The sequence below is a fragment of the Myotis davidii genome, unplaced genomic scaffold (genome assembly GCF_000327345.1).
Source record: "Myotis davidii unplaced genomic scaffold, ASM32734v1 scaffold725, whole genome shotgun sequence".
NCBI classification, from domain to species: Eukaryota; Metazoa; Chordata; class Mammalia; order Chiroptera; family Vespertilionidae; genus Myotis; species Myotis davidii.
The window spans coordinates 316,331-326,910 of record NW_006296500.1 but is presented as its reverse complement, the minus strand read 5'-3'; positions in this window follow the sequence as shown (position 1 = coordinate 326,910).

Below are 10,580 nucleotides of genomic sequence, written 5' to 3'. Positions count from 1 at the left end.
AAGTTAGGGTTTTTCAAAATGCTGACACGCCGAGCTCAAAAGGTTCGCCATCACTGGGAGATCACAGGAAGGCTGGGCTGGGTCCGGTGGAGTGCAGCTTAAATAAATTTTAAAGGGATAAGAAGGTTTCAAATAAATTGCAAGGGAGAAAAAAAGAGAAGTGTAGGCATGAAGATCAGTCTCAGACCAATGTGGAGGGTATAGGTAAGCCCCACCCACGTTTGTGAGGCACAGTTTGCTCCCGGATGTCTTAGAGTGTATGAGCCAGACAGTACATGAAAATTACATTGCATATGCAAAGCAAACACTTATTAATTGCCTAATGTATGCTGGGCACCACTTTAAGCATTGGGGTTACAAAAATAAGTAGGATTTCATATTCTAGAATCTCACTGTCTCATCATGAAAGAACCAAATAAGTAAATCAATAATCCCAAAATTAGTGTAATACACACAATAATGGGGGGTTTAAGATCTTGTGCAGTTAGAAAAGCTATTATTTATGCAATAAGAAAGGGTATTATCTAGGTGGGGATTGCTAGAAATAAATATAGTTTCCTTTGCACTGAAGTGTTCAGACCAGAAACTGGTTGTAGGCACATGGGTGTAGATGTTGTGGGGAAAACCCTAAATGGCAAAGATGTGAAGTGTTCTTCCTGCAAATCAGGTTCCAATGGTTCTGACTCAAAGGCAATGGCTCTTTTCTGGACTATTTGGCGGGGGGAGGGGGTGACAAACTTAGAAGGAAAAAAGAAGGCCTGGAATCAAAGAATGTTTTCAACTCTTTTGGATGCATTTTTAATAACACATCCCACCCATTTACAGCAACATAATAAGCTCTGCAGATTCAAGCGTCTGTAGTTTGAAAGCCAAATGGATTGTTTGAGGGAATGTGGTTTCTGCTGATAATTGGAAGAAGGATAAGAAGGTTATAAACAAACAATGGGCTGAAAACTAAACAACATTTAGAAAACAATTTTATTTGGTATCTCTACTTCTTATAATTAAGTTTCAGCTCAGTAATTTGTTTGAAACTCAATTTTCTTTTTTAAAAAAATATGTTTCTATTGATTTCAGAGAGAGGAAGAGAGAGGGAGAGAGATAGAAACATCAATGATGAGAATCATTGATTGGCTGCCTCCTTCACACCCTCTACTGGGGATCAAGCCCCCAACCAGGACATGTGCCCTGATGGGAAATGGAACTTTGATCTCCTGGTTCATGGGTCCACAGTCAACCACTGAGTCACATCGGCTGGGCTAAAACTCCATTTTCAATAATTTTTTGCAAGTCACAGGACACTAGATCTATGGGTATGCTAACTGTGTTAAGCTGACCTATTGAAGTTAAGGTTGAAGAAATACAGAAAGGTTGTGATGAAGTTTTAACTATTGCTTACTGTCTACATTAAAACATTTTCATATGGAGAATAGGAGAAATAGGTGGCTTTATTTGCAGGCATTACAAAAAAATTCAACATTCATTCATTCACTCACTCATTCAATAAATATTTATTGAATACCTTTCATTGGCCAGCCATCATGTTAGTCTCTTAAGATTTTAAGATTAGGCACGTTTTGTCTTTGAAATCTAGCTAAACAGTTTGCAATACTTTATAGTAGTAATCATAATGTTAGCTATCATTATTGTGTTTAGGCACTTTTAACTCTCTGTGTTCTAGGCACTTTTCTAAGTATTAATTCATTTAATAACCTGACATGTTTTATGAGGTACCATAATAATAATGTTGCTTTTAAAACTGAGGCAACTGAAGCTCAGAGGGAGTAAAGTATTTGCCAAGGTTATATAGCCAGATATTATTCCAGTGCAGGCAGCCTGACTTCAGACTAGACTCTTAAATACGTTGATAAATATAATACATATCCTTTCTATCAATCAACAAAAATGTATTGAATATATCCACTTATCTGTGAAAATTCTGAGTGCAGAGACCTTTTCTACATTATCTCCTTATGCTCCGCACCTCGCATGGGAACTCATAATATATATTTAATAGATGCTATTGTGTTGCCAGTGGAAACCGTGTTCTTTCACGGGATCCTGAGGAAAGCCTTCCATGGACCCATGCATGGCAGATGGTGGTGGGGCAAGATCAGGCTCCCAATGTCCCACCAGTCTGTCCCGCCATGGAAGACTCTAAGCTTGTCTTCATCAAGGCCAAACTGGCAGGCCAGCAGAGGACATTTGGCTCAGGCGGACGAGAAAGTCCCGAACAGGAAAGTGGCCCCAGCCTCATTTCGTGGAACAGCCTGCAGGCACCCTATCCAGCACAACAGGAGGCAGCTGCCAACCTGAAGGTGAGACAGCGGCCGCTTACAGCCCACAGCCTCAACGGCCAGCACTGATCGGTCTGAAGGACAACAAAGTCCATCTACTAGAACACCTACATCCTTCAACCTCCACCCCGTAAGGTTTTGACGCATAAAATTCAACCCCAAGAAGAGCAGAGGCTGAGCCCTAACCTTCCTCCGTTGGCTCCATTCCCTATTCCCTCTAAGAAACTCCCCTCCTGCTTGCTTGCTGGAGCCGCCTAATTCCTTGAGTGACTCCAATCTTACAAAAACAAAGGCCTGTGTCCAAAGTTTCTGCTTCGTATTACAGCTTAGTCCGGGTGGGCCCACACGGCTGCTAGACCAGCATGGTTGTGTGTGCGTGTGCCAGCGAGAATGGGCTGAGCATGGGTCACCCAGGGAGAGAGGGCTCTTCCTTGTCCCCTGGGTTATGCTCTCTCAGGCTTGGGAAAGACCAGACGTTTTCTCAAAATAACCAATCAACTCCCCAAGCTTTCTCTGGCTTTCTGCTGGATCCCCGCCCCGACCAACTGTTCCCTTTCCAAGGTTATACTGACGGGCCTTCTATGGTCAAGCACCATCCTCTTGCCATTTTAATTTCTATTGTGCATGGGCTTACACCCCCTACTCCCCTGACAGTCTGGGTCCATAGGTGGGAGGCGGAGAACTGTCATTCCTGGCAAGGCAATGTGGTAATCCCCCGCTTACAAACCCTGCCAGATGCTCATTAAATGCAGAGTGCTAGGCCCCTCCCCTAGAGTTGGAGTCCATAGGGCTCATGTGACATTTCAAACCAAGAGATCTGGGGAATCTGTAACAGTAACTAGTCCTCCAGGTAAAACTGCTCTAGGTGATCTGAAAACCAGATTTTGAAAAGTACTGTCCTGAGGATTGGGATTCAGAGATGAGCTAGACATGCATTTATTTAATCAAAGAGTGAGGCTTTCCAGGCCTTCTCTCCTTGCTCTCTTCTCCACTTGCCTTCCTGGTTCCCTGCACCAGGAGACTAGGTAGGCAGAGACGAGACTAGAGAGGCAGGAGAAAAAGAGAAGTTTCTTTGCTTAAACCACACCCCCTCCAATACACACATAAAAACAGAGGAAGGTAAGAAGTAGGAAGAAAACTAAAGCAATATATATAAAGAAAAATGCCAGAAAAGATGAAAAGAGAAAGGCTGAAAAGAGAGTATAAAGAATAAATTAGGTGGGAGGATGTTTTGGGAAGAGAGATTTAAAGAAGTATTGCTGTGGGTTATGAAAGGGCCCCTTCTCATAAAGAATGAGATTTCTGCCCTGGCTGGTGTGACTCAGTAGTTGCAGCCGTGGGCAAACTACGGCCCGTGGGCCGGATCCGGCCGTTCAGCTGTTCTATCCGGCCCGCGGAGCCGAAAGAGCGGAGGGTTCTCTTGCTCCTCCCTCCGCTCCTTCACCAGCAGCAGTGTTAACATGTATTAGTTCACACCAACACTCCATCCCTGCTTTTGTTCCGGCCCTCCGGTCCAGTTTAAGAACCCATTGTGGCCCTCGAGTCAAAAAGTTTGCCCACCCTGAGTTAGAGCATCAGCTCAGGCACCAAAGGGTCACGGGTTCGATTCCCAGTTAAGGGCATGTATTTGTGTTGCAGGTTCGCTTCTGGCTCAGGTTGGGATGTGTGTGCAGTTGGGGTGTGTGCAAGAGGCAACCATCAATGGGAGACACATTGATGTTTCTCTCTTTCTCTCTCCTCATCTCCCTTCCACTCTCTCTGAAAAAAATCAAGGAAAAAAAATCTTTGGGTGAGGATTAATAAAAACACACCAAGAGATTTCTTTTAAATTATATTTTGCTCTTAGACTATTAAGAGTTTCTCTAATGCATTTCTGTACAGAGAGTGAGCCACACAAAGGCTCTCAAGTTACAGAAAGAAGCTGGACTGTTCTCAAGATCTTCGCTGTCAGGTTGTAGAGATAAGACATAAGTGAGTGTACGCAAAGGTTCAGGAATTGGCCTCACAGCCGGCCTTGGTGGAACTAGTCAAAAAGTCAGGGGAGAGGTCGCCAACAGCTAGTCAGACTTACGAGCCTTTGCTGTTGTCAGGGTGAATGTTGTCAGATTCATCAAGTTGTACTGTAATTGCTATAGAGGGACCATGTCTCATTCCTATGTGCATCCCTACAGCCTCGGAGGCTGCATTGATGTCTATGCTTCAGGAAATGTTTCCTGAATCAACATCATAATTAATGCCAAGTTGAGCTTCCTGTGCATCCTTCAGCCCTCATTTCACTCTTCTAACAAAAAGGGAAGACCCAGACAGGCGTGGCTCAGTGGTTGAGCATCCACCCATGAACCAGGAGGTCACAGTTCAATGCCAGTCAGGGCACATGCCAGGATTGCAGGCTCGATCCCCAGTGGGGGGAGGGGGGGTGGGAGTCGGCCAGTCAATGATTCTCATCATTGATGTTTCTATCTCTTTCTTCCGCTCCCTTCCTCTCTGAAATCAATAAAAATATATTTTTTTTAAAAAAGGGGGAAGATATGGAAGTATATTGCATACTGACAGAAAGCTTTTTAATGTCATAATAAAGAACTGAACAGAGATCCTCCTAATACCTGTTAAAATAGATCCCATGTGAATGCAGAGGAAAATATGGTAATGTCAGGTGGACTAGAGATCCCATAACAGTAATAGTTCACTCAAATGTGTGATATTATTCTCCCATCCGCATGTTTTAAATAACGGAAATGAACATCACAGCCACTGAGTAAGATAAATTTAATGACAGCTCCATCATTGCAATTACAAAAGACAATTCTTACAGAAGAGAGAGAGAGAGAGAGAGAGAGAGAGAGAGAGAGAGAGAGAGAGAAAGGAAGAGAATAGGAAGAGATAAACACATTCTCTAGAACTAATTCTTACCCAGGGCACACAGTATAAGCAGCCTCTGAATCGCCTTCATTCATCTCTGTCTGTTCCTCTAATTCGGATGACAGAGTGGCTCAGTTAAATTGAAAGTGCGTTAAGTTGACAACCAAAGAGTGGCACTGTTACTGGCTGAAAATCATTAATTTTGATGTGATCAATTCCTTTGTAATGGGGACATTTTTATTATCTCTGGTGTTTTTGTTTTGGTGACTTTTTCCAATAATGCCAATATTTCAAATAAGCCAGAGGAGAAACACAAGAGCCTAACACTTCTTTATTCAATATTATTATATTTTAAAAAACTCCTTCTTGTCCTAGTCTGCTTAACGTAAAATGAAAAATGAACAGAATCAAGAACACAACAAAATTGTGATTGTAATGTGCTGATTAATTTTGAGGTTTTATCAGCTTATACATAGGGAAGCAAGTGTGAAATATTCTACATCTGGAGATTAGTGGGAAGTTTAAACCAACTGGGAATAAAACTCAGTCATCTGACAATGGTTTACTCAGCAAATGCCTACCTTTGGGAGCCTGCTGTGTAATTACTGCCTTTGTTTTCAAAGGATGCATTCTTGTTTCGGGATGTAATGGGTCACAACCTCGCTACCTATTGTCCCCTCTAGAGCTTTAAAGAAATACTGTTGCTCCCTAGAAATTTGCATTTAATTGGCCTGTGGTGCAGCTGGGCAATGGGGTTTTAAAAGGTCCCCAGATGATTTACTATGGGGACAAATACACTCATTGATTGGGGACCTGTCTTTAGATGTGTTCAGTTGTCAACTCAGAAGGTTAGACCCAAAAGCATTAACAGAGAAATGCTTCAAACCAACAGGCTGGCCAGGAGGTCTCCTCCTGCCTGGTAACCTGACTGATTTGTCGTGGCTGCCTGGAGTGTATTTAAGAGGAAATTAGGGGGGGGCGGGGAGAGTGGTGCGATGATTCAGGAGGGACAGGAAGAGTGAGTGGTGCTATACATACCAGTATTGCCCAGCCCTCAATTTGCAAGTACAGGTATTTAAGTTATGTTTAATTCAGGTGGGATTCACATTTAATAAGTGGTCCCAGTTCACCAAGGAATCAGCACATTCTTCTAATCTAGGTTTCTCCAGGCCAAGAGTCACTCTGTGCTGATTCTTTTTTGCTTCCTCTATCTCCCTTTCTACAATTTCAGCCTAGGGCAGCCGTGGGCAAACTACGGCCAGCGGGCCGGATCCGGCCCATTTGAAATGAATAAAACTATTGAAAAAAAAGACCGTACCCTTTTATGTAATGATGTTTACTTTGAATTTATATTAGTTCACACAAACACTCCATCCATGCTTTTGTTCCGGCCCTCCGGTTCAGTTTAAGAACCCATTGTGGCCCTCGAGTCAAAAAGTTTGCCCACCCCTGGAATGGCAATAGGAAATTGGACTCTGGGCCCCTTGGAGTTGGGAATTGTGCTTTACAACCTTTGTATCCTAAGCACCTAAAATAGGCTTTGACGTGCGGGCGCTGATACAAACAGCCTGTGCGTAAATGGCTTCACTCCAGCCCTCTTTCTGAGGAAGTACATCTTCCTACCTGTAACAGCCACCTCTGTTTTTTAAACTGTCATTCTTCTTTTCCCCTTGGTGTTTGCCTCCCTGGGCATTGTCTTGGGCCTGCTGAATGGGAGGTGTCTTTGGCCAGGAAAGCCTTTATGTTTCGTCTGATAACCTTCCCGCACTGTCCCAGTTTCCTGTGTCCTGCCACACTGCCTCCTGGGAAGGCTGACTCAACATCACAATTAATGGAGCAGGTTGTTATTCTCAAAGACGACACCACATTTCCCGCCTCTTCTCATGCTCTTCTGCACCTTGGCCTGGCCACTCCTCCACCAAGAGGCGGGTCTATTTCGCCACCTCCTTCGGTCCTGGCAGCTGCCTGCGCTTTGACTGGTGGAAGGGATGCTGTGCTTGTTTTGAGCTTAGCCCTTTGCAGTCCTGGCAGCTTTGTATTTCTCCCCCTTGGACGCCAGCAAATCTCCGAAGACTTGTGTCTACCCTGCGGCCCCCTTGTGCAGGCCCTGAGCTGGTGTGGGGATGCACCGGGTGAGCAATAGAGAGGACAGGATGTACGAAGAAGGTGCCACAGGTGTGAACGAAGAGACCTTGGTGGTGGGTCCTCCAGCCCAACTGCCACATGGTTCAGATCCAAACTGCCCAACGGAGTCCTTCCTCAATTTCTTCCCCACTGGATTCTCTGAATAATAAAATAAAAATATTTTTAAGTCACTAAGTTTTAGGAAAGTTTGTTACGCAGTCGTAGCTAAAAGGGCCAGACTGGTCATTTCCGTCAGCCTGTGTGTTCCCTCCACACGCTGTGCGTTCTGCTCAGTGACCTCTGCTTGAGGACAAGTTTCAAATCTCCAATGCTGGACCGCATGGTCATAACTACGGTATTTCTGGAATCACAGTGATCTCCTTGACTCCCAATCCACCAAATGTGTGACCTTGGACCTATCTTTTTCCTTTTTCTGAGACGCAATTTCCTTGTTTTGTAAAGCGGAGTAAATAATAGACAAAGATAGTGTTGGGGGTTAAATAGGTAATGCATACAAAGCACTGAGTACCGTGCTCAGCTCATTTAAAATAGTCAGATAATAGGAGTTGTTACAGATGACAAAACAGTAGCAACATTTCTGCCTGTCTATTGTTTGTTTATTTGTTCCTCTGACAATCTTAACTTCATCCTAGTTACTCTGGGACACTCACATTCTCAGAATTTGGAAATATCACGTCCTCTTTAAAATCCTCAGCTTTTGGATGGTTCCTTGGTGACCACTGGGCGTGGCTCCCTGTCCCCCTCACTTAGGAAAGAAGAACTCCCAAGGCAGAGTGCCTTTCGACAGGTTCTCCCTGAGGAAACATCACATTCTCTCCTCTGTATTCTCTTCTTTATTATTTCATAGAATAGCCCCTTCTCCCGCAGATGTGGACAAGAGAGAAAATGGTTGTGTTAAATGTGAGAAAGTTATGGCTGGCATTTAAGTTTATAATTACTGTGGTGTTTAGAAGACACAGGGACAGACCAAGTGTGGCTTTCAAAGGAAAGTGTTTGCTAAATTCTTTAGTCTGTATTATGGGCTGTTATTTTAAGCATCTTATTTCCTCAACAGCCTGTGAGCTCCGTCAAGTTCGGGGCCTTGTGGTTCATTTCTTGTGTGTGTAAATAGCCTTTTCACAATTCTGAGTAAGGACAGATGTATTTGAACAAAAGATACATTCAAAGGAATACAGAAAAAGTATCTAGTGGGACCTTCACATGTTTTCTTATTAAAGGTACTGCCTCTAAAGTACCATCTTAATTTAGGCAGGCAGGACTACTGTAATAAGTAAACCCTGAAAATATATTATCATTGCTCAGTCTAAGATGGCTCTTTCCATTTTGTGGCGCCATCATCATCCTGGGGGGTTCTGTCTATGTATCTAGTGTAACAGGAGACCTCGACCCTCTTCAAATTGCCAGCCAGTAAGCAGCACACCGCACTTCTCACTTTCTGCTTAAACACTCACCTCATAGGGCAAAATTCAAGGAGGCCGATGGGTTTGGATAGCTCTCTGTGTAGGGCGATGCCATGTAGAAAGTTTAGATTCATTCTTGGCCTCTAAACACTGACGCCAGTAGCAGCCCCCTCTCCCCCCCATAACTGTGACTCCAAAACCTGTCTCCAGATGTTGCCACATGTCCCCATGCATAGTCCTGAATTCATCCTAGTTACTCTGGGACACTCACATTCTCATCCCTGGTTGAGAGCCTCTAGACATACCCAATGTGCAGGAGTGCAACAGGGAGAGGATGACCATAAAAAAACTCCCATTTAAAGAGAAGGATGGTTGAACATCGACCTATGAACCAGGAGGTCACGGTTAGATTCTGGGTCAGGGCACATGCCTGCGTTGTGGGCTCCATCCCCAGTAGGGGTCATGCAGGAGGCAGCCGATCAATGATTCTTTCTGATCATTGGCGTTTCTATCTCTCTCTCCCTCACCCTTCCTCTCTGAAACCAATAAAAAAAAAACTAAATAAAAAGAGAAGGATGTAGGGGAGGGGTTGAGGGGGTAGGTGAAAAAGGTGAAAGGATCAAGAAGTACAAATTCATAGTTACAACACAGTCAGGGAATGTAGAGTACAGCATGGGGAATATAGTCAATATTATAATGACTAGATACAGAGGCAGGTTGGTTCTGAAAACAGGGGGGAAACTGTAAACTATGTGACTGTCTAACCACTGTGCTGTACACCTGAAGCTAATACAAAATAATATTAAATTTAAAGTGTAATTGAAAAGTAAAATTTAAATTTAAATATAAAATAAAAAAGAGAAGGATGTGAAACAGTTAACAGTCTGGTCCCACGCCATGATAGGATGCTGGGAAGGTTTGTGAAGTGGACAAAGTTTCTGGACTGAAGTCATCAGACTCTCTCTCCTGTTGTGTGGGAGGAGCTCTTCCTCGCCTGTTTCTCCCCGGCTCACATCTGCAGTGCACACAGGTGCCCATGCTGAGCTTTTGCGGCCTGCTTGCTGCTGATGCGAGTTTTGAGCCCTTGGGGTGTTTGATGACGTAAGCAGTTTAAGGCATCTTTCATCCACGCTTGTGGTTTCACTGGCGATATAATGCTCTCAAAGCTTTAGTAGAGTTTTGTTCTATTTGCTTCTAGGGAGTTCTAGGTAGCAGCAACCATGACCTAAGTTTTTGCCTAGATGCATCCTCCATATTCCTTACCTTCCTTGTCTCCATGCCTCATTCCCTCAAATGAATAGCACTTACCTTGAGGCTATCTGACACAAAAGACTGGGGTAGAAATATAACAACCTTAATCTATCTTTGCCCCATGGCTGAGTTCCTGTTATTTTTTAACCAAGAAGTCTTAATGGTCTTCTTTGAAATCCGCTCCTATTTTTTGCAATCTGTAAATAATTGGCTCCTAAAAATCCTGTTAAGTTCTTTCATTTCTGCTTGCAAACCTTTGCTTGTAATCACGTGCTGTAAGCAGCAAGAACAGTCATTAAGCACTGGTATTCTAACATATTCATCTGCTGCTTCCAGAGCAACAGGCACATGTACTTGATCTTCCTTCACCGTGGCTGTAGAGGGCAGTGTTACCAGCCCTGTCTCCAGCTTTCTAGGCCGAGAAATCTATTTCTGTACCACCTGTTGTGGGTCCAGTGAGGCCTTCATAGCCGCATGTTTTATCGGATTTTGTTAAAGCAGTACTACACTGGAAAATGCTAGTTTCTGCACCAGGTAAGGTGGATTCACTTGCTTTAACAGAAAATTATTCTGTGGTAAATATTAAAATATACTTATATATTTTAATATATTAAAATAAAAAATTATA